The sequence below is a fragment of the Tenrec ecaudatus genome, chromosome 12 (genome assembly GCF_050624435.1).
Source record: "Tenrec ecaudatus isolate mTenEca1 chromosome 12, mTenEca1.hap1, whole genome shotgun sequence".
Taxonomy (NCBI): Eukaryota; Metazoa; Chordata; class Mammalia; order Afrosoricida; family Tenrecidae; genus Tenrec; species Tenrec ecaudatus.
Genome location: NC_134541.1, coordinates 131945569 through 131970708, shown reverse-complemented (window position 1 = coordinate 131970708; position 25140 = coordinate 131945569). Strand labels below are relative to the sequence as shown.

Here is a 25140-nt window from a genome sequence, read left to right as displayed (position 1 = left end):
TTGGTAAAGTGGAGGATGTGCAAGGTTAATGGAAACAAACCCTCAGTGGGTAGATTGAGACAACAGCCACAACGCCGGGCTCCAACGTGCCAAGGATCATGAAAGTGGTGGGGCAATGTTTCACCCAATGAACGTTCGTTCAGTATCATCACCGTTTAGTACGATGTTGCTTATTTGGGGCAAGATAAGATGCCCAGGCCATGTTCAGCTGTTTTAATTCCACCCTGTACAAAGTGGCCCCATCAGTCTGTCCCCATCCGTAGTCTTCTTGTTTCCAGAAAACTCACGGCTGCAGTCAACGCACAACCTAGTGGATCCAGGTGGCCCCATAGAGCTGAGCTAGGCTTGAAGGTCACATTGTGCTGGCCTTTTCAGCATATGAGGAGGGACCCCTCCCCCAAAAAATGGAGTTGTGCTGGGCCAAGCGGAGCTTTCCTAGTACACATTTTCCCCACTAGGCGAGCCATCAGCAGCTCACTCTGAGTTAGCTCACCCAGAGGCATTGCCTGGGAAGGTTCTCTGATCACAGTGAATTTTTTCCTAAATAGCAGTTTTGCTCCCACCTCGTCTTTTGTGATGACTGATTTAAGAGAACCGGGTGCAGCTATGAAATTTTGTTTCCTGAATTCAGGAAAAATGTCACAGAAACTGTTGTGATGTTGAACACAGATATGGGAAAAGCTTAAGTGTCCGTTTTCTCGTTTCAAAAAAGTAAAATGTCAATTGATGACAAACCTCATTCTGATGTCCCATCAACCTCCTGAACAGACAAAAATGTCAACCTGTAGTGCATTTGGAGTTTGTTCCACCAGGTCAGACTATTAATCAAGCTTTCTATTCAGAGGTTCTGAAAAGATTGGATAACAGTGTGTGACAAAAAAAGGCCTGATTTGTGGCAGATGGGAGACTGGCTTTGCCACCACAACAATGCACCTGCTCACTCAGCCATCTCAGTGCACCAGTTTTTGGCAAAACAACAACAGCATACGTCTCTTGCCCCATGTACCTTACTCACCTGACCTTACTCCATATGACTTCTTTTTGTTTCCGCAAGTGAAGCAGGACATGAAAGGATGGTGATTTGACATCATAGAAGAGGTGAAGAAAAAAATGAGGTGCTGTCAGCCATCCAAACAAATGAGTTTGAAAAATGTTTTCAAGAATTGCAGATTTGACAAATGTGTTCAGTGTAATGGAGAGTGCTTTGAAGGTGATAAGGCTATTTTCTTTAAAATTTTTAAATACATAGCTTTGAAAAAAATCTAGGTTCTTTTTTGGGGGGTACCCCCTTGTACATTCGATGAGTGAGTCATTCACCTTGATCTCGACATGTGAATGATCTGAATGCTCACATGTTTAAAGACCATGTGATACTGATAGTTCACCAACCAAATCACCTGGACTTCAGCCCTAAAGAATCACATAGCTCGGTAACCTGGAGAAACAGCATGATGGTCATTTGTCCAGATGCCATAGCGCTGCCTTGGAACAGGAGGGTCACTGCTGTCTCCTGCCCAGAGGTATGATAGTCCCCCTCAGCTCCCAGCACACAAGGTCGTTGGCCCACTTGCCAGGGTGAAAATTAGGAGAAGCTAGACTTCCTCAGCAGACCCAGCCCTCTCTATGCAAAATCAGGCGAAAGAAGAACCTTTGTGTAAACAAAGAGGTCCCCTCTCTCTGGGCAGACGCAGGCCGGTGTCACAGCATGTGATATGACCAGCAAAGTGCATACTGAAATTCAAGCTCATCCATCTCATCAGCTATCACCTTTGTTCCGTGCACAAACCACACAGCCCTGCAGGACGGTCCCGCATACGTTTTACTCCTCCAGTCAGCCCCTCCCACATCTGGCCTGGCCCCCGGTGTGCCATCAAGTTGATTCCAGGTCATAGTGACATAAAAATGTTTTCTGAGGCAGGTGTAGACAAAGAAATCAAAATTGCATGAAGGCATTTATTAAAGAAACAGGCAAGGGGGTGGCGGGGGGGGGGGGGGGTTGGCCATAGGCAACCAGGCCTCCATAACAACTTTCAAGGAGACACACCATAGGCAGCAGCATCTCCTCGAGCTTACAAAGTAAGCCTGGCGGTGGAGTGGGTACTAATTGGGCTACTAACGCAAGGTCAGTAGTTCTAAACCACCTGCCTCTCCATGGGAGAAATATGAGGCTTTCTCTCACAAGGGCAGTTCTAGCCTGTCCTACAGGCCCACTCGGAGTCACCATCGACTAGGTGGCAGTGGGTTTGTTTGAGCGGTCCCGAGTGGCCTTGCTGTGCGTGTCTCATAAGCCAGTTGAATCTGGCCTTTCAGGAAGAGGAAGTTTATGACCTGAAAGATAAAACAGTGCAGACTTGATTGGTTACGTGAGTTATTTTACAACGTCACACTGTCTGGCTGGCTCTTATGAGTGTCTGTAAATCTCCTCTCAAGGTCTTGCTTCTGCAGCCTGTGATTCCTCCATACATGGCCCGCTCCCTGGACTAACAATTCTGACAGCCATCCCGCCCTCCCTCTACATACTGTGGCTTAGTGATTACACAGAGGGCGGCTAAGCAAAGTCAGCAGTTGGGAATCACGAGCTACTCCACTGGAGAAGAACTAGTCTTTCGGCTCCTGTAAAGAGTTACAGTCTTGGAACTCCACAGAGGGCCTTTCTACCCTGACCTGAAGGGTTGCAGAGAGAGGGTTGGTTTTTCATCTCCACCAGTAGGATTTTCAAGGCTGTGACCTTTCGGATGCAGACTGTCAGGCCTTTCTTCCTAGGTGCTTTGAACCACTAACCTTTGGGTTAGTAGTCAAGCGTTTAACCATTTGCATGAATCACTGCATTCTGCCAGAGCCTAGGCATCCAACAGAGCCCGCCTGTCCTGGGAGCCAGAGCCCTGTGGCATGGTGGTTACGTGGTTAGGCATCGGGCTGTCACTGCAAGGTCAGCAGTTTGAAACCATCATTTCTCCTCTGGAGACAGGCAGGGCTTCCTCCTCCCCTGAAGATCTACAGCGTCGGCACCGCACAGGGACCGTTCTCCCCTGTCCTGTGGGGTCACCGTGAGTCGGAATGGATTCGATGGCAGTGAGTTTGGTCTGAGTTGGGCTATTGAACTCATCACAAGAACCTAGACCAGCCCAGCAAGGGCAGTTCCCCCTCTCTTGATCTTCTTTCAGAGGAAATGTCATTTTCATGGAAGAAAATAAACCCTTTTTCCTTTTTTTTTTTTTAATGACAAAGAAGGAATGGACAAAGAAAATCAGTCTTAACCAACATTCACTGTGTTAACTTTAGGAAGCATTCCCCCCCCCCACACACACACACACAAAGCTTCTTACAGGATGTGTCTTGCCCTCTCAGATACCTAACAACGGAACTAAAACTAGCCAAGTGTGGAATGCCACCGCCTTATCATTTCCTGGGATGGGGACGCCATCAGCATGCGCCTGAGTGCCCGTACCCTGCTCCTGCCGGAAGAGGCGTCAATGTCACAGCCAAGGCTCACATGTCACCAGCGTTGGCAGGTACCACCGTGAGCGCACGGAGAGGCAGGCGCCCCACTGTCTCCATCAGCTGTCATACCCCGTGCCCCCCCCCCCTACCCCTTATCAGGATGCTGTGCTTGACAGAAGGAGCCAGCAGGGAAGAGTCCCCACAAACAAGGAGTGTCACCTGCAGCATGTGCCCCAGCCACTCCCCCGGGCCTCTCACCTCCTGTTTCCACTGAAGCACAGCCGTGATTTCTGGATCCCCGGACACACAGGGAGGAGTGTCAGAACCCAGCCACTGGACCGCTTCTCTTGCCCGCTCATCCCTTCCCAGTGGAGACAGCCCCACTTACACCAGGTGCAGCCTGGGCACTGCACTGTGGCCCAGCCTTGTGCACAACAGAGGGGAGGTGGGCTCCCCAGCCAACGGGTAAGCAGAATGCGGTGAAAGTATCATGCAGGACAGAGACATGCCGTCCTGACACCTGCTGATGTATGTGGAACCCGTGTGCTGAGTGACATCAGACAGCCACAATTGGGAAAGTGCACAAGCCCACAGATGTGATGTATCTAGAAGAGGCAGAGAGATCAAAGCCAACTACGGGCTCCGAGGAGCTAGGAGGTGTGTACGGGGACAGGTGGATCCCTGGTGGAGCAGTGGGCTACACTTCAGGTGGTTAGCCCTAACTGTTCGAAACCACCAGCCGCTCCGTGGGAGAAAGACGAGGCTTTCTACTCCCAAAAGGATGTACAGTCTCGAATGGTATCAGAGCTTAAGTTGTGAACACCTGGTTTGCAGGCTAGGGATGACCGTGGAAGTCCAAAGCCCATTTGCAGAGTCGCCACGTGGATTAAGCCTCCCGTGAGCCCCCTCAGATCATAACTTCCCTCAATCCAGATCATACTAGCCCTGCTATCAGACAGAGCTTTGTAAAGACGATTATGGCAGGCATGGTTAATGTCTATCTTATCATTTGGTCTCCCTTTTAAAGCTGTTTCAATTAAAAAAAAAAACGAAGAGGAAATAGGTGCGGATGAAGCCCCTAGTGAATGCCCTCTGACCACGGACGGGGATGGGCACAGCCCTGCTGTCCCGCAGAAGGCAGCGGCAAGGGGATTGTCACAGATGCAGCGAGGCTAAGACTTAACCTCCTGTCAGTCAACCTCCCTTACGACCCGCTGAACTTTGTTCCAGTTTTCTTCTTTTTCCTGCTTTCTTTTCAGTTGAGGTTTTCAGCTGTTTTACTTTGCTCTTGTGGTTAGTTTGTTTTCCTGGTTTGGCTTAATGTTTTCTGTAGATGAAATCCAGGATACGTAAATCTCTAGAGACAGTGACTAGATTAATGGTTCCCTGGAGGTATGGCAAGGGAAGGGGGTGGAAATGGGGAGTCAATAATGATGAGTACAAGAATGAAAAAAAAAACTGTGGGGGGAGGCCAGATGCTCAGACATCCTCCCAGAGCACGGATCAGTTGCCAGACTATATGGCAGGCCCCACTCCCTGCTATTAAAGACAATGGATGCCTGCAGACATCTATTTGGTTCCAGTAGGTGGGGTTTACACCCTACTGATAATGGTTCCTATGGAGATCTAGGGAATAGGTCAAAGTTAAGCCGCCCATCCTAAACATAGGTTCTGCCCATCTTGTCACATGTATAACCCCAATCCCTCCTCTTCCTATTGCGTGTATGTCCCTAGACCACCCCCCTCTCATTACTGTATTACCTATAGGACAGCCCCTTCCAGTGACATATGTCCTCACCTGTAATTAGGGGGCTTGCATGTCCCCAGAGAATATAAAAGGGGCTGGGGCTACCATTAAACTTTCTCTCTCTCTCCCTCCCTCCAAGTGGACCATCAGCGGGGCAGAGGTGAGTATGCTACCATGAATTGTGTCTGACTCCATTTATTTCTATACTTCACTTCTATCTCTCATGCTTTCTATAACTTTACTATGATCTTTACTTATTATCGCTGTACTATTGCGCCTACTGGACCCGTAATGATGTGTTAGGGGCTGGCTTCCCCTGACAAATAACGAAGAAAATAATCCAGTACTGATTGAGGTGATGATTGTGCAGCAGTTGAACTACTATATTCTATGATATATGAATTACATGTCAATAAAAGTATTTTTTAAAGGTAACAAACAAACTAGGTGAACTAGGAATTTAACAAGGTAAACTAGGAATTCTGGTATTTCTTTATCTGCTGTGTGTGAAGCCATGGTGTCAAATATAGCTGGCTGCATTTTACTGCTTATAGTCAGGAGAGTCCATTGTAATCTATACCATTCAGACTGCCAATAAAGGAATTAGACACCTGAGAGAGTTCAAGTTTATTGTACCAACTTGGCTGATAAACACATGTGGAACTAATTGAAGGGTGGAGAGAGAAATGGCTCGGTGACCCTCACCTTTCTAGTTCTTGGGTCTCTTGTTCTCTGATGGTCGGACCAAGGTGCAGTTGCCTTAGCCAGCTCCCTGCTTCAGCTGGCAAGGTTCACTTCCTGCAAGACACCTGAGGAGAAGTCACATGGACCTACCCAATGCAGCCCTGGGTGCTGGAGCAGCCATGTGGAGACCCCTGCCAGCACTGAGATGCTTACATGCTCATTGATTTGACTTTCCTCCTGCAGTTGGCACCATTGTGTGTGTTTTGTGAGATTGAGGACTTTGTGGATTGGTGTCGGACATATGGGCTAATGTTGGACTTGTGGGCTTAGGCAGCACTGGGTTGGGATGTTTTCTTAATATACACTTACCCTTTATGTAAAACTCTCTCTTACACATATGAGTTTCTGCGCTATCTTTCTCCTTCCACCATCTCCAACCACTCATCCCTCCTATTCTGTTTGGGAATTTGAACTCTCTGCTCTGTCTGATGCTCACCATCACAGGGGCTGCGGGTGAGTGATAGAACCTCCTTGTTGCCCCAAAAGAAGATCATGGTGACCCTGATACCCTGACTTCCTCGAAAAGACTAAAGCATGTTCCCACCTTTGCCTGCTGCTCCCTCTTCCTGGAAGACTCACCTTCGCCGATGCAGGAAACACCTTGTCTGCAGGAGCACTTCAGCCATCCACTCCTCTCGACCCACCTTGCTGCTCCTTGTGCCGTCCTAACCCCCACCTAACAATATATCATGGACGTATTGGTCGTCTTCCTGGTGTCTGTCTCCCAACTGGAAGGTAAACGCCATGAGAGCAGGAACCTGACTGGTCCATTGTTCTGTCGCTAGGACCTCAAACAGGTCTGTGCACGTAACAGACACCCAGCGAAGACATGTGGGACAGTTGATTCATGTCTACAAGGTCCCAGCACAGTAGTGGACACATCCTACCAAGGTGCTAGGTAAAAGTAGAGATGCAGATACTGATGGTGGTGGTGCTGATCAGAATTCACTGGCCATGTCAGGACCTGGTGTGTCCCCAATAGTCTGTGCAGGAAAATATAAAGGAAGTCCTTGAGTCCTGGCCTAGAACAAGCTCAACCGAGGCCCCAAAGGCATCACCCCTGGGTGTCGACGTTCAGGTACACACTAAAACCCAAGGTGAGATCCATCACCAAACTGGGATGGGTGGGGAAAAACCCCTGCAGAGAAGGTGCTGGCCTCCTTGACTCCTTGGTAAGGAGTCATGTTGAAGGAAAAGAGCCGACTTTCATTCGGAGAGGCCACCTGGACCTGGTCACAGAGAATAGAGAGAAGAGCACAAAGCCAGGTGTCTGTCCAGAGGCCACATCCTCATCCCACTTGTGCTTATATCCTCTCAACTGTCCTATATCCTCTCAACTGTCAGTCATACACCCACTCGGGCTGTTTCCATCTTGCTTTGGCCACTAAAACACCCAGGGTCTAATGTTCAGCCCAGTGATGTAATCCATTGGGCTTTACAGCTTGTCTTCCTGTGTATCGAAATCCCTGAGAGAGCCCTGGTGGCATAGTGGGTTTACAAGGTGGGATGCTAACCACAAGGTCAGCAGTTCAAAACCACCAGTATCTTCATGTGAGAAAGATAGGGCTTTCGACTGCTGTAAAGAGCTACAGTCTCAGAAACCCAGTGGGTCAGTTTTACCCTGTCCTATAGGGCCGCTATGAGTCGGAATTGACTCAAGGGCTGTGAAAGTGGCACAAATAGTTACTAGTTCAAGTCCACTCAGAGGCCCCCTCAGAAAAAAGATCTGGCAACCTGAAAACCCAGCCATTGAAAAGCCTAGGGAAGGACTGAACAGCTCTCTTTAATATGTTTAAACTATGGAGTGGTATGATATATGCAAATCCTCTATCAATATAATTGTTTTAAAAGAGAGAGGAAAGAAGGGAGGGAAGGCGGGAGGAGGAGGAGGAGGAGGAGGAGAGAGAGAGAGAGAGAGAGAGAGAGAGAGAGAGAGAGAGAGAGAGAGAGAGAGAGAGAGAGAGAGAGAGAGAGACTGACTCTAGGGGGCTCAGTTCTACCCCGGCACCGATGAGTGGCATGGGCTTGGCAGCAGCAGTCGGTTTGAGTTCTGTGGGTTTGTTCATTCCTGTTCGGTCATTTCCATTCTGACCTCGTCTTCCTCTTCCACTTTCATTTTCCTTTTATCCTGATGATCTGTTTTCTTTGTTTGCTTTTTAAATTTTTGTTTGGTTTTGTTCCACCATAATCTGTTGTTTGGGCTTTCCAAGCTGCCTTTAACAGTTTTGGACCGAGGAGGATAAACAAGATGGCAAAGCAGCACAGCCTCTCCCTGTGGAGAGCACTAGGGAGCAGCCCTTTTCGTGCAGGGGTGAGTGGATCATGAGCCCCAGACAAGGCACAGCCCAGGGCCTGCATTCAAATCAATTTGATAGATGAAGAAACTGCACGGCGAGGCTAGAGAATGGGAGAGCAAGCAGCGCATCCGTGGCAGGTGTGAGGGTGGAGCACGGGCTCCTTGTTGTGGTTTAAAGTGGACGTCAACTTGTGGCCACTTTGTCAATAACAGAATGAACGGCTGCCCAGGCTCGCCCCACCTTCAGGGTCTTGGGTCTGTTTGGACCTGGAGTTGGATCGTTGTGTGTCTGTCGCACAGAGGGCTTGTCCCTGGTTTCCCTGACCTTCTGCCTCCCTGAATACGAAGCCTTTTCTAAGTGCTAGTCTTTCTCGAGGACGAGTCCAAACTAAGCAAGACAACGCCTCACCACCCTTATTTCCAGGGAATGTGCCAGCTTTGCTTCTTCTAAGACGGATCTGCTCCTGCTTCACATGCTCCAGGAGGAGGAGCCCTGGTGGTGTCGTGGGTTGAGAGTTGGGCTGCTAGCCCCAAGGCCAGCAGTTCAAAACTACCAGTCACTCTGTAGGAGAAAGATGAGAATTTCTACCCCCAGAGAGTTGCAGTCTCATAGGGGCAGTTCTGTCCAGTTCTATAGGGTTGCTATGAATTGGAATTAACTAGACAGTGAGCGGGGGAGGGGGTGTTTAGTGTGTTCCCCCAAGACATACAGACACACATATGTGCATCTACCTCTTTCCTCCCAAGCCGTATAAGAGCTGAGTCCTGCTAGCACTCTGGGTGCCCGGGTCACTGTGAGTAGTCGGTGTCAACTCAGTGGCAGTGAGCTTGGTCTTGATTGAATAGCATTTATCCCAATCCAAGAATAGAAAGGGGAGGGGGCCTTGCCCCCAAGTTACACTCACCCCACCTTCCCTCTAAGAAGACCCCAACAGAACAGCAATGCCCTGGAATTAGACATGAGTGTACGTGTGGTACACTTACAAGGGTACCCTTTATGGTGTGTGGACTGAATCTCCATTTTTGAAAGTCGATGGGTGTGTGCGGTGGGGGCGGGGAGTCGAGATCTCACCAGAAGAAAGGATTTCAAGGCGACTGGGCTCCAACACCATCAGGCTGTCAGCTCTCCAGCCCCCTCCCACCCAGGCAGCCTCTGGAGCCAGGGGCTCTGTGGTTATTAGAAGGGGGCGCGTGCCACCTAGCGGTCATAGTGATCAATGGCAAGAAGAGGAGACAGACCTTACCGCTCCCCCCAGGTGGGCCCATTTTGTTCCTGTAATTAGGGAAGAACAGGGGTGGAAGTCAGTTCTCACGGACTGAGTTTGGTCGGCATGAGTGTCTTTGAGGCAACTGGGTGCTTGGAGACCCCGCACACCACAGAATGTAACCCTGCCGGTGGGCAGGCTCCATCCCCATGATCAATCAGACGCCTGGGATCCATCCACAAGGTTCACATTGGCTGCTTTTTCGAAATAGACCACCAGGTCTTTCTGCCTGGTCTTAGTCCAGAAGCTCCACTGAAACCCCTTCAACATCAGAGACACCCGTAAGTCTCCTCAGACAGACAGACAGACAGACCGAGGGTCTGACAGAGTTGCCTTGGCCAGGAGTCAAATCCTGGTTGATGGGGATTTGACCATTGCCCCAAACAACAGTATCCTGCTGCGGTGTGGTCCCCAGGGAGTCTTAATGCACACGATGGGGACAGGACTGTTAGAAACTGTCCTCGGTGTTCACCCGGCCAGACAGGTGCTCACCCAGGTGAGAGAGGGCAGCCAGGTGAGCAGCCGGCCCCTTCAGCTCCCCTCCCTGGGGAGGGTACCCATCCCATTGCTCCCACTGCCGTTCCCTGCAGGCACGCAGGCCCAGGGCAGGGCAGAGTTCCTGTCCAGGGAGGGAGCCCGAAACCAGGTGCCGAGATGGACAGCTGCCGAGCTGACATCGCACCTCTTAGGCTTTGCTCGTGGAGAAGCAAGCCTGGGTGGGACCCCGGAGGCCCAGATGGAGTGTGGGCCACTCTTCACAGGAGCTTGCTGGCTCTCCTCCAGTGGGGCAAGACCACGAAAGACCAAGAAAGGCCGAGGGGCTTCTCCAGCTCTGGTGGCGCTGTGGGGTAAGCACTGAACTGCTAACCACAAGGTCCAGAGAAAGACCAGACTGTCTGCCCCCAGCCAGCCTCGGAGACCCTAAAGACACTATGAGTTGGAATCGCCACAAAGGCAGTAAGTTTGGCGTGGATTTAACGACACAGGCCAACGGTCCAGTGACACAATAGTGATGTTCTTGGTTGCTAACGGGGAGGGTGGTGGTTTGAACCCATGCAGTGACTCCATGGTAAAAAGAGCTGGCTCTCTGCTCCCATAAGCTTGGGAAACACTACTGGCCAGTCCTACTCTCTCATGCATGGTTAACGGAGTCAGAATTGATTCAAGAGCACCTCACAACAACAGGATGGTTGCTCAGTGTGTCTCATTCCAGTGGCTTGCATGTTGCTGTCGTGCTAGACGCTTTGCCATCACCATGAAGGGATGGCACACCAGCTTGTCTGAACACAAGGTGCAGAAGGGACCAGTTATCAGACATGAAAGAACTAAAAATCATATCAATGGGTGCCCATCTCCATGATATGATCAATGAAGACAAACGTGTGCATAGCAAATGGGGTGAAGAAAGCTGATGGTGCCCAGCTATCAAAAGATACAGTGTCTGGGGTCTTAAAGACTCGAAGATAAACAAGTGGCCATCTAGCTCAGAAGCAACAAAGCCCACATGGAAGAAACACACAGCGTGTGTGACCACAAGCTGTCAAAGGGATCAGGTATCAAGCATCAAGGAACAAAAAATCATATCATTGAAAATGTGGGTGAGTGCAGAGTGGAGACTCAAAGCCCATTGGCAGCCAACCGGACACCCCTTACTGAAGGGTTGTGGGGAGATGAACCAGTCAGGGTGCAGGGAAGCAACAATGAAACATTTAACTTTCCTCTGGTTCTTAAATGTTTCCTTCCCCCAACTATCATGATCCCAATTCTACCTTACAAATCTGGTTAGACCAGAGGATGCACATTGGTACAGAGAGCAACTGCAAACACAGGGAATCCAGGACAGATGACTCCTCCAGAACCAGTGGTGAGAGTGGCGATGCCCAGGGGATGGAGGGGAACTGATTATAAGAACCTACGTATAGCCTCCTCCCTGGGGGAGGAATATCAGAGAAGAAGGCAGGGGGGGGAGGAGACATCAGACAGTGTAATATATGACAAAATAATAATAATTTATGAATTATGAAGGGTTCATGAGGTAGGGGGCAGTGGGGAGGGAGGGGGAAAATGATCAGCAGATATTAAGGGCTCGAGTAGAAGACAAATGTTTTGAGAATGATGATGGCAACAAATGTACATATGTTCTTGACACAATGGATGTATGTATAGATTGTGATGAGAATTGTATGAGCCGCCAATAAAATGATTAAATAAAAAAATTGTTTTAAATGTGTCTTCAGGTGATCCTCCCTACCTTCCTATTTCCTGGATACACTCTGGTGGCCCACTCCTATGTCCAGGCCAGAGAAATGAGAAAATTGACAATCATCTTGGAAACATGAATAGAATGGGTTGCATTCTCTCAGCTATAGATGAAGGTGACACATCTAAAGGTTAAGATTCCTTCCATCTGTGTGAGCTCTTAGTGGGCTGCCTGATCCCATCCTTGGCCGAATGCTTCCTCGGCCCTATGGGGCGGAGCCAACTCAATGGCACCTGACAGCAACAACCACATTAATAAGCTCTGTTATACTTTTGTGGGGATGTCTCCTCCTGGATTGGGATTTCATTTGTAGTAACCTTTTCCCAACAGTGACGAACTGAATGTTCACCGGACGTGGGCAGCGGGCGCTCTCACTCGTTGCTGACGGGAATGCAGTGCACAATGGTTCGCCACTCTGGAAGGCAGTCTGGCAGTTTCTTACAGAGCTAGCCATAAAGTCCAACAACTGTGCCCCTACGTATTTACCCAAATAAACTAAAAATGTTCTGTTGCTGTTCTTAGATGCAATCAAGCCCGTTTCAGTGGATCGTGACCTTCTGTAAAAAGGGCCTGCCCAGGCCTGCAAGATCCGCACAATGAATGCCAGGTGCGAGCTCACTGTTGCAGTCACTGTGCCGATCCATCTCATTGAGGGTCTTCCTCTTTTCCACTGACCCTCTGCTTCGCGAGGCATGCTGTCCTTCTCCAAGGACTGGTTCCTCCTGGCGTCATGTCCAACGTCTCAAGATGAAATCTTCAGGTGCGGTGAATGATTTCATTTGGACCTCCCAGCCCGTCTCGGTAACTACTCCGAATGACCCTTTGCTGCATGGGTCTGGGGAAGAAGGGAAGAAGACACTGACAGGATCCACCTGTACGTCATTCTTAACAGGCTACATTGTGAATGGCATCCTGCAGGGTAAAAGTGAGCTTTCCGAGAAGCAGGAGGGAGGATTTCACCACCAGCAAGAGCCGAAGACGAGCATGTCCTCCAGACCCTGAGACCCTGCACAGCGAGCCTCCTTGATCCAGAAGACAGCTGTGACATCAGAGGAGCAGCAGAACCAGGAGCCAGAATAGGAGACCGAATGCTGGCCTTCCCAGCCCACAAAGCTGAATGCTTCTGGACAGGAGGCTGGCTTGTGGGGGGTGCCTCTGGGCACTGAACCTGAGGGGCTAGACTTGCTGACCCATGGAGGTGGAGCTCGGTGCCTTAGGTTGAGGCTGGCTGCAGCGGGGTGCCTCTGGGCACTTAATTCAGGGGCAGGTTTGCAGACCCGTGGAGCATGAGCTGAATGCCTTTGGGTTGAAGCTTCCAGTGTGATGGCAGGCCCCTTGGGAATTTAATAGCAGTCCTCAAAGAACATCATAACATGTCCTGACTGAACAAGTCCTGAACATTTTTCACTAGCATTGCAACCTGTTAATTCCCTTAATAAACTCTTAATCGCGGATATTGTCAGTTCTGTGTAGCCATTGCAATGAATTACAAAACCTAGATATGAAAGCCAAGAATGATGTGTGTGAGCGATCAAAGTCTCACCATCCTCACTTTCTAAGGAACATTCTGACTACTTCCAACACAGACGTGGCTCTTCCTCTGCCAGCCCATGGCATATTTAATATTCTTCACCAGCACCGTAATTCAAATGTGTCAGTTCCCATTTAATCTTTCTTATTTATTGTTCAACTTCTATATGCTTACGAGGGGGTTGAAAATACCATGACTTGCACCAGGCGCACCTTAAGTCGTCAAAGTGACATCTTTGCTTTCTAGTACTTTAAAGATCGTTTGCAACACATCACGTAATTTCTTGACTTCTGTTTTCATGAGTGTTGATTGTGGATCCAAGTAAAATTAAACCCCTGACCACTATAATCTCTTTGGCGTTTATCATGTGTTGCTCACTGGTTCCGTTACAATGATTTTCTGCATGTTGAGGTGTAATCCACACGAAAACTTTTGATCTGCATCAGGATGGTGTGTCCACACTGAAAATGGACCGTGAGTGTTTACAGAGTCCTAGAGGGGGAAAATGAGAAGCCCTGACAGCATTAGGGTCACGTGTTAGGCTGCGGTCTACATGGTCAGCAGTTTGAAACCACCAGCTGCTGCAAGGGAGAAAGATCAGGTTGTGTAATCCTATAAAGAATTAAAGTCTCAAACCCTGAGGGGCAGGTCTACTCTGCAAAACCTTTTGACAGTGCACATCAAGAGCCTCAAAAATGTACATACCCTTTAACCCGCAAGCCCATTTCTAGGAGCCCCTAACCTAAGAACACCACATGGAAAATAATGAATATATTTTCAATATTGAATTTAAAATATGCATAACATTTTTATTTGTAAAGTCTGAGAAGCAGTGTGTTAAGAGAGAATTTGACTTCAAAAGAAAGAATGAACTCATTCTGGGAGTATCTCCTTTTGTCACCTTCTAGCCTTTTAATGGAGCCCCTGGGAGGCGCCAATGGTTAAGGGCTAGACTACTAACCAAGAGGTTGATGGTTCAAACCTACCCGAAGCTCCTGGCGACCTGCTTTAGGAAGGGCAGGGCCTGTGGAGCACAGTTCCCCTCTGGGGTCACCATTCATTGGAATGGACTGCAAGGCAATGAAAACAACAGTCTCCTCTCAGCCTCCACGTCTCCTCGGTAAGCCTTTGTCCAAGTGTACAGAGCACTCACCTTGTAGGCAATTGGAAGGATTGAAGAAGAAGTATGTAAACGAGTCGTTTTCTAAACTAAATACAAAAGACAGCTTTATTATCTTAATCATCAAAGGGAAGCCTTGGAAACCATCCACCGAGCCAAATGATCAGGAGGACATTAAGCAATGAGGGTCTCCCCACTCAGGGAGTATTCTGCAGCCACTGGGGGCCATCCTAATGAAGATAACGGAGCAACCTGGAAGAGCACCACTGACTGTTCCTGCAGAAAACAAAATGATGCTACAACAATGCACAAGCTAGGCCCGCGAACAACGCAGAGAAGAACGGTTCAAAAGACAGAAATGATTTCTGCATTAGGGTGGCAGGAGCTTGTTTTGTCTTCCTGACTATTGCTGCGGTGTGTTTGTGCGATAAATAAAAGCTGGGGCCAGGGAGAATGCAGTTGAGTCTTATTGACTGCCTCTTCCCGTGCTCCATTGCTTTCCTGCGGATGTGATGGATTTTGCTAATAGCTTTTCTTCCTCAACCCCAGCCTCGGTCTCCTGGGTGAACATCAACTAGATCAGAGTATCTTCCATTTAAGTCAATTCTGAAAACTTCATGAGCAACTACTTGGCCTCCAGCTCTGCAACGAAATGAGAACGAGTCTCATGAAGATATACTGTTCTCCTCTGAGTCACGTGCACTCACAGTGATCCCATGTGTGTCAGAGTAGAAATGCATCTCGCCAGGTTTTCAAAGGCTGGCTTTTCAGAAGTAGGTCACTGACTTTCCCCCCAGGTATCTCTGGGTAGACTTGAAGTTATTTGTACCACCCAGGGATAAGGTCAAACTTAGACCCTGAGATCCAGGAAAGGAGCTATTGGGTAAAAACGGGCTGGGGACTTCACAGCAGCCAGAGTGACCAGAGTAAAGTCATATGGATGGACCCTTGACCATGAGTGTCAGAGCCTAATGTGGGAAAAGGTCTATTGCGCATTCAAAAATATACATTTGTTGAATTGAACTGACCTGAACTACATTGACTTGGGCATTTCATTCTTAGCTCCCACTCTTCCAATGTGATCCCAGTGTCTCCCACTGAGGATTGAGCCCCACCTGTTTCTAGCACATTCCCCTTTCATCACAACCTAGCCCAGATAAGGCCCCTGCTCCTTATTACTCCCTCTTGGAAAGTGCTAGAAGAGTCCCTTCCTGTCCATTTAAGGGAGTTCCTGGAGTGTGCAAATAATGGTTTGGCTGCTAACCCAAAGGCTGGAAGTTCAAGTCTACTTACACATGCCTGAGAAGAAAAGGCCAGGAAGCTACCTGGAAAACCATTCAGGGGAAATTGAAAGAGAAATCACAAAGTTCTTGGAGTCAAATGAAAATGAAAGCACGACAAACCAAAACGTATGGGATGCGGCACAAGCAGGACTCAGCGTGCTTGCAACGATAAAAAACGAAGATCTCAAATTGACAGCCTAACTCAGTAAATCCAGGAACTAGAAAGAAAAGTGCAAAGTAAGCCCACACCTACCGGAAGAAAGATAATAACAAAGATCAGAGCATAAATAAAATTGAAAAAAGAAAAACAATAGAAAGAATCAATAAAACCAGAGTTGGTTCTTGGACAAGATTGGTAAGATTGTCAGAGTTTAGGCTGACAAAGAGAAAAGATGCAAATATCCAAAATTAAAAAAAGAGGGAACATTACAACTGACCCAATAGAAATTTTCTTTTTTAAATCATGACACGATATTATGAACAACTGTATGGCAAAATATGGGATAAGGCAGATGAAATAAACCAATTCTTGGAAGCACACAACCTATGCAAGCTGATGGAAGAGGAAAAAGAAAGTTTAACCAGAATTTCTAACCAAATGAAGAAACTGAATCAGCGATCAAAAACCTCCCAACAGCAGCAAAAGTCCTGGACCACATAGCTTCACTGGGAAATTCTACCCGAGAATGACTGATACCAATGCTATTGGAATTCTTCCAAAAGATAAAGGAAGGAATGCTTCCTAATACCATCTACAAAGCAAACATAACCCTGTTCCCAAATTAGAGAAAAACATTACATGAAAACAAGCCATAAATTGTGAACTGGTTTGCAGAAGGCTACTGAAGACAGTGTAAACCCAAAATCCATTTGCAGGGTCCACACGTGGAGTAAGCCTCCAGTAAATTCCCTCTGATGCTCATGGAGGGGTGTGAATAGCCTTGTTATCGGACAGAATGGTCAAATCAATATGGCAGACATAGTTAAAATGCATTATCTCATCATTTGAACGCCCCTCCGACCCATTTTAAAAGCATTTTCAGCATTTTTTAAAGTGGAGGGGAAGAAGCCCCTAGTGAATTCCCCCTGATCATCGTTCAGAGATGTGACTAGCCGTGCTAACATGCAGATGCATCCGACAGTGGACCACTGCAGATGCAATTAGGTTAAAAGTTAACACCTGAACATTTGATGTTCTTTTTGGTCCACTTTAAATGTTCTAAAAATGTTTTTATTTATTTTGCTCTAATTTTTAATACTTCCTGCTTTCTTTTTGATTGAGGTTTTTATCTATTTTACTTTTATTGTTCTTGTTAGTTTTTCATTGTAATTTTTGGTTTAATGTTTTTCTGTATATGAAATACAGGGTATTTCTGTACATGAAATCCAAGATAGGTAAGTCTTGAGCAGCAGTTCTCAAAAGTGACCCCCTTTGGGGGTCAAATGACCCTTTCACCGGGGTCGCAAAAAAACCATCAGAAAACACATATTTCTGGTAGTCTTAGGAACCGAGACACCATCCACTATCTGTCTGCAGGCGGGTTCACCCACATGCAGATATGCCTACACACACACACACACACACACACACACACACCATGGGAACTTATTCTGGATGCTGATTGGTCTTTTTATATTCAGCTGTGGTTGATTTGAATACTGCCCCCTTGTGATAGTAACAGATATGTTTTTAAAAAAACCAACACAGAATGGTAAATATTAGGAAAATGTAATGAACTGTATTGACTGAACTATGCCATGTATCATCTTTTGTACTTTTAAAGCTATTGTTGCATATTACTTTAATTAGAAAGTCATCCCATGACAGTGGATCATATAAAGAATGTTAAGAAAAGAAAATAGAGTGGCTTTTTTATGGTATGGTTTTACCTCAATAATTACAGCAGGAATTAAAAATCTGAAATGTGTTATTTGTTGTGAAGTTCTGTCCGCAGAATCTATGAAGCAGAACAAACTAAAACGTCATTTTGATAGCAAGCATCCGAGCTTTGCTGGCAAGGATACTATTTTAGAAGCAAAGCTGATAGACTCAAGAAAGCTAGACTTGACACTGGTGGCAAGTACCACACACAAAACGTAGCAGCCATTGAAGATGCATATTTGGTGGCACTCAGAATCACCAGAGCTATGAAACCTCACACCATTGCTGAGGATTTACTGTTGCCAGCAGCCAGACATTATTCGAGTTATGATCGGAGACAAATTTGTTACGAAATTGAGTGCAATTTCCTTATCTAGTGACACTGTCCACAGACAAATAGATGACATGTCTGCTGATATTCTTGATCAGGTAATCCACTTCCAATATTTAGCATCCAGATTAATGAATCTACAGACGTTGCAAACTGATCACAGTTAACTGGTTTACATGAGGTACATTAATGATGGTGACTTTAAAGATGAGTTTCCTTTTTGCAAACCTATTGAAACGACAACTACTGCACGTGATGTATTTGACACAGTTGGTTCATTTCTGAAAGAGCCTAAGATCTCTTGGGGAAAGGTTTGTGGTGTTTGCACAGATGGGGCTCCAGCTATGCTAGGATGTCGATCTGGATTTCAACGTTTGGCACTGAATGAGTCACCAAAAGTCATCAGTACTCACTGTATGATTCATCGACAGATATTAGCAACAAAGACGCTGCTATGAGTTACAAGAAGTAATGAAAAGCGTCCTAAGTTCTGTCAATTTTGTAAAGGCGAGCACTTTAAACAGTCGACTGTTTTTGCAACTGGGCAACAAGTTGGCTGGGCCGTACAATGCTCTGCTATTTCTCACTGAAGTGAGATGGTTGTCAAAAGGAAAAGTTTTAAAATGTGTTTTTGAACTTTGTGATGCGCTCAAAACGTTTTTTCATCAAAAGCAAGCCCACAGTTCAAAGTACTTTTCAGCGATAAAAGTGAACTGCAAAAAATAGCTTACTTGGTTGACATCTTTGCCATCTTGATGAGTTAAATTTATCACTGCAATGACCAAATGCAACATGCCTCAATTTGTCTGAAAAGATCCGATCATTCCAAATGAAACTTCAGCTTTGGCAATAAAAAATTGGATGAAAATAAAATTTGCATGCTCCCTACTTTATCTGCTTTCTTTGAGGAACATGACATTGAACCAGACAAAAGGATTACAATGATCATTTCTGTGAAAGAACACTTGTACATGCTTGCAGAAGAAATTTCAAAGTATTTTCTAAATCTACCTGACACCCTATTTGCACTTGCCAGAAGCCCATTCCAGTCAAAGTTGAAGATGTTCCTGAGACAGCACAGGAGGAGTTCACTGAACTTATTAACAGTGATGGAGCGAGAACTGAGTTCTCTACAATGCCAGTTACAAAATTCTGGATCAAGTGTTTACAGTCATATCCTGTTCTGAGGCTTCTTTTTCCATTTCGAACAACATATCTTTGTGAAACAGGGTTTTCCAGTTTGTTGCTTATCAAGTCTAAATACAGAAGTAGACTGGTTGTGGAAGGAAAGATGATCTTCGTTGTGCTCTTGCAAAGACTGCCCCAAGAATTTCTGATCTGGTGAAAAATAAGCTGTCTCATCCTTCGCACTGATGTTGGCTTTTTACCCATACTGTCGCAAAATGTAGCAATGTAGTTTACTGTTGTTATATTGAGACTGTTACCCATGCTTCAAGAAAAAGTTCATTTATTTGTAATTAGAAATAAATATTTCACAATATATAATTACATTGTTTTTGTGATTAATCACTATGCTTTAATTATGTTCAATTTGTAACAATGAAAATATATCCTGCATATCAGGTATTTACATTATGATTCATAACAGTAGCAAAATTACAGATATGAAGTAACAACAAAAATGTTATGGTTGAGGATCACCACAACATGAGGTTCTGTATGAAAGGGTCGCTGCATTAGGAAGGTTGAGAACCACTGCTCTAGAGACAGTAACGCCATTAATGGTTCCTAGAGGGTATGGCAGGGCAGGGGTGGTTGGGAGAAAGGGGGCCCTAATAACTATGAGTACAAGAACAAAGAAAGTGTTCTAAAATTGATTGTGATTATACAACTCTTCTTGATGTCATTAAACTATTGAATGTATGATATGAATTATATGCCAAACAATGACATTAAAACAGATTCTCAGACCTGGCAGTACAGTAGAGCACCGTGGGAAGAATGGTTAGGGTGAGAACAAGGTATAAAATGGTGGAGGTGGAGGCATGTCTGACTGCCTTGCACTGGTGTGGAGTTTGGATTCTCCTCTGTCAGGGGAAGCCAGCCCCTAACACATCATTACAGGTCCGGTAGGCGCAATTGTACAGCGATAATAAGTAAATATCATAGTAAAGTTATAGAGAGCATGAGAGACAGAAATGAAGTACTAAAATAAATGGAGTCAGACGCAATTCATGGTAGCACGCTCACCTCTGCCCTGCATGATCGTCCATGTGGAGGGAGAGAGAGAGGGAGATTTAATGCTAGCCCAGGCCTTTTATATTCTCTGGGGACATGCAAGCCCCCTAATTACAGGTGAGGACATACGTCACTGGAAGGGGCTGTTCTAGAATAGGAAGAGGAGGGATTGGAGATATACATGTGACAAGATGGACAGATCCTAGGTTTAGGATGGCGGCTTAACTTTGACCTATTCCCTAGCTCTCCATAGGAACCATTATCAGTAGGGTGTAAACCCCACCTACTGGAACCAAATAGATGTCTGCAGGCATCCATTGTCTTTAACAGCAGGGAGTGGGGCCCACTGAAGTCTGGCAACTCACAGGCCCTTGGGGAGGATGCCTGTGAGCTTCTGGTCTCTCCCCACACTCCTCCTCCTTTATGTAGGTACCTGAGGTAGTTAGTTTATTGTGCCAACCTGGCCGATAAACACATGTGGGGTTAATTAAAGGGCGGAGGGATAAATGGCTCAGTGAGTTTGGCCTTTCTAGTTCTCGGGTCTCTTGCTTTGTGATGGTTGGACCAGGGTGCAGCTGGCTTAGCCAGTTCCCTGCTTCTGCTGACAAGGCTTACTTCCTGCAAGACATCCCTGAGAAGCCACATGGACCTACTCCGAAGCAGCCCTGGGTGCTGCAGCAGCCGTGTGGAAAGGCCTGCCAGCACTGAGATGCTTACATGTTCACTGATTCGGCTTTCCTCCTGCAGTTGGCATCATAGTGTGTGTTTTGTGAGATGGAGGAGGACTTTGTGGATTGGTGTTAGACATATGGGTTAATGTTAGACTTGTGGGCTTGGGCAGCACTGGGTTGAGATGTTTTCTTGATGCACTTAACCTTTATATAAAACTCTCTCCTATAGATGAGTTTCTATTAATTTGTTTCTTCAAAGTACCCAGACTAATACAGTACCCAAAGGAGATCAGATGTGTCCCTGTGTCCATTCCTCAGTCCTTAAAAACATAGCCCGGCCCTGGAGATGACTGGCAATTCAGTGGTAGAATTTCCCCTTTCCATAAAGGAGACCCGGGTTTGATTTTGATGAATGCACCTCATGTACTCCTTTAGTCTGTCAGCAGGACCTTAGGGGTTGTCGTGATGCCAACTAGATTCCATGGAGCTTCTACACGAAGATAGGCTAGGAAGAGAGGTTTGGTGGTCTATTTCTGAACAAAAGCCAGTAAAAAAACCTATGAATCACAATGTTCTGATCCACAATTGATCATAGGGATGCCACAGGACTAGGTAGCATTTTGTTCTGCTGTGCATGACATCGGGAGCTCTGGTGCCAAAGTGGGTTACACATTGAGCCTGCTAACCAAATGGTCAACAGTTCGAAACCACCAAACAGTCCTCAGGATAAAAATGAGGCTGTCTACTCCTATAAAGGTTGAAAACCTTGGGAACCTAAAAGGACAGTTCTACTATATCAAATAATCTACTATACCCAATAGCGTTGCCATGAGTTAGAATTGATTCGATGGCAGTAAGTTTGGTTCTTGAGTTTTGGTGCCTGGTGTTACCATAGGGGGATGCTGAACCTAATGACAGTAACAATAATGAAATTTACTTTTTATTGCTGTGGCTTTGAGAAGCTTAGGGCAAATTTCTCCGCCTCTCTCAGGGCTCTTCCTATTATGTAGCTCTTATTATAGATACAGATTATAATGAACTTGGTTCAGGGCTCAGGAAACAATGCCAGCGTGGACTTGCACTCACAAGCTTGAGGCAGGAGTTGCCAAGGGTAGACGTGAGTCTGATGTCTGAGACTTTGGAACTTTTTTCCTTGTGCTAATATGTGAATGCTAATGCTCACCTGTTACAGGTGACATGAAGGTTGGTGTCTGTTCATGGACTCTCCCCTTGGGGATCTGAAGCATCTTACCCTGCCAAGGGCACCCTGTTGCTTTTGCAGAATCCACACATCTAGAATTGACAAGAAGGCCACGGCGGTCACAACCTCCTGCCACCGTGGTTTATCCCAGCCCAGCAGAGCACCCAGGGGCTTCCCTAAAAGAACAACTGTTTTCTGCTGATGGGTGAAGGCCATCCACGCATGAGCAGGGCACACAGCTCCTTTTATTTGTGTTGTCTACAAATGTGGCCTCCTTGCTGAGGGCCCTTTCCTGCTACCCAGAGGCCACAGAAGTGGTGTCTGAGGACTTCCACAAGCAAGGAGAATTATCCCAAAGCATAGCAACCAAGACATCCGGAAGAAGAGTATGGAGCTGCCAGCTGGGGAGGAATCTTCTTGTGGCAGTCACATAATCTGGTGTCAATTTCAGGATTAAGAGTGCAGGGGTGAAGTCTAGCCTGCCCATCCGGAGACAGTCAATGAGACCTCTGTGTGGGCATGGCCTTCTGAGAATTCTGGGAACTGCGGATTTTCCTCCTTGGAGATGGGAGATAGGCTCACACTCGCACTCTCTCTCTCTCTCCTCCTTGGAGACGGAAGTCAGTATCTCTCTCTTCCTCCTTGGAGATGAGAGACAGTCTGTCTCTCTCTCTCTCCTCTCTCTCTCTCTCTCTCTGCTGACTCCCTGAGAACATCCCTGAGAAGCCACATGGACCTACCCTGATGCAGCCCTGGAACCTGGGGAAGCCACATGAAGACCTCTAGAACTGTGGAATAACGCAGTCCTGTTTGCTAAAACCATCCACTGCTACAGCATCACCAAGGTGGACGCTAAGGGAGGCTTCTAGCTGCAGAGCAGGCCAGGATGAATCATGGGTAAGGTGACAAAGACAGTGCTGGTGAGACAGAGGAAAACTGGGACTGCTGGTGAGTGTGACCTAGGCCTGACAAGTGTCTGAAGAGCTTCAACATATACAGTGTTAGGATGGGTTCTCTAGAGAGGCTAAACCAGAGATGGATGGATGGATGGATGGATGGATGGATGGATGGATGGATGGATGGATGGATGGATATAAATTTTATCTCAAGAAAAAGATTCTCACAGTTGTAAATCTGGGTAAGTCAAGTTCTGTTTCAAGTCCATGGGTATTAGCTTGGATGTTAGCTTCTGATTTGTGGAGCATAGGAATCTGATGAACCCAGGATGGGCAGGAACACCCCACAGAGGTGAGTAATTCCAAAGTCAGAAAGTCAAACTTGTGACTGGAGAAGTGAATAAAACCAAGGTTGGCAGGTCCCTGATGGCTCCTGGGATCAGCAGGCAATATGGCAGGCTGTTGGCTCAGTTCCAAAGAACTGCAGGTTAATGAGCCAGATGCAGACTCCAGATTGAGCAAGAGGCAAGTAAGCTTACAACTGTATCTATTTACATAAGAAGTAAACCACACACATCCCAGGAAACTTCCTCTCTATTGTATCAGGGCTGGAACCTAAGGAAGGAGGTTGCACTCCAGCTAATCTCAGAACTGTTTGGCTGCTCACAGCAGACACCCTCATGGACTTGATTACATAATGTTATGTCACATCAGGGGGGATTACTAGGTCTGCACTGGCAACCACGGAGAATCCTGGCCAAGTCAAGTTGACCCAAAACCCTATTTATCACATACACCTACCAGATAATCTAGCCATTAGCTCCTAGGTCGTTCCCTAAGAGAAAAGGCAATATATGCCCACACCCAGGCTACACACAGTGCTTGTCACATTGTTACTATTCATTATCATCAAGTTGGTTCCTCAATTCATGGTAACCTCACATGTTACAAACTAGACTGAACTCCATGGATGCATAATAATAATAATAATTGATACAGGGGGATATCGGGAATACAGGGATGGGGTGGGAGACAGGGAAGGAAAGGGGATTTCTGGAATAAATAATGTAGGCAGGAGGGGGGAGGAGCATCAAAAAGATTATGATTGCATAACTCATTTTTTAAATCATTTTATTGGGGGCTCCTACAACTCATCACAATCCACACATACATCTACTCTGTCAAGCACATTTGTACATTTGTTGCCCTCATCATTCTCAAAACATTAACTTTCTACTTGAGCCCTTGGTATCAGGTTCTCATTATTCCCCTCCCTCCCCACTTTCCCCGCCTTTCATGAACCCTTGATAATTTATAAATTATTATTTTGTCATGTCTTACACTGCCCGACGTCTCTCTTCACCCACTTTTCTGTTGTCTCTCCCCCAGGGAGGGGGTGGTATGTAGATCCTTGTCATCAGTTCCCCCTTTCTACCCCACTTTCCCTGCATGACTCATCTTAAAGGTAATGTAACCAAGGGGGTGGGGAAATGCTCTAAAACTGATGTGGTGACAATTGTACAATTCTTATTGATATGACTGAGCTATTGAATTGTATGATATGTAAACAACATGCCAATAAAACCATTGGGGAGAAAAAACCTGAACTCCATACTGTTTTCTTAGCTGTAATCTTTCTGGGGCAATTTGCTTGCAGAAAACAAAGGAGATTTGAAGCACTTGCTGATGAAGATTAAGAATGGTTAGGTTTCTCCGGTGGGTATTATCTCAGTTCTTAGCATCGCACGATAAAAGAATTCACCCTGAAGCCTGGGTTGTGATCCAAGTGGGTTTTTACAAAGGACGGGAGAAGTGCCAGGTTTTGCAGTCTCAAAGGAGTGCACGCTATTTCAGGGAAACGTGCCAAACCACGCATAAGCCATGCTGGGGCTCACAAGTGAACACAGGCAACATTGTGGGCCTATAAGCTCACACCTGCTGAACTGAGGCCAGAGGGCAAACAAGCGGCAAGCAAGCACTGCCTAACTGAGCATAGGAGGAGGGTAAGAGGGGAGAAGGAAATCCTCTCGGACCTACCACTACCAGGAGCGGGTGTCCAAGAGCTTACGTGAGAAGAGAGGCTGGGGGCCCCAAATAGGCCCGAGCAGGCCCTGAGCTGCCAGGGTTAACCTCATTGGCTGAATTAAGCCCTCTTGGATGGGATCATGAGCCTGGGCCACCCAGGTGTAACGCCCATCTGGCTTGGGGCCTGACTTTGAGAATGCTCAGTTAAAGTCTTCACGTGTGGCTAATGCTCACCTGATTTTTCTTCC

At 46.6% G+C, this 25140-nt stretch overlaps 1 protein-coding gene across 1 annotated transcript in view; it reads right to left on the bottom strand.

Annotated features, from left to right (window-relative positions):
* Nucleotides 1-1994: 1994 nt before the first annotated feature.
* The window catches only part of HORMAD2 (HORMA domain containing 2), a 63931-nt gene continuing 40785 nt past the window's right edge, over nt 1995-25140 (bottom strand). Inside the window, exon 12 of the mRNA XM_075564996.1 lies at nt 1995-2328. The gene's annotated coding sequence lies outside the window, so the exon portion shown is untranslated. The remainder of the gene's footprint in view (nt 2329-25140) is intronic.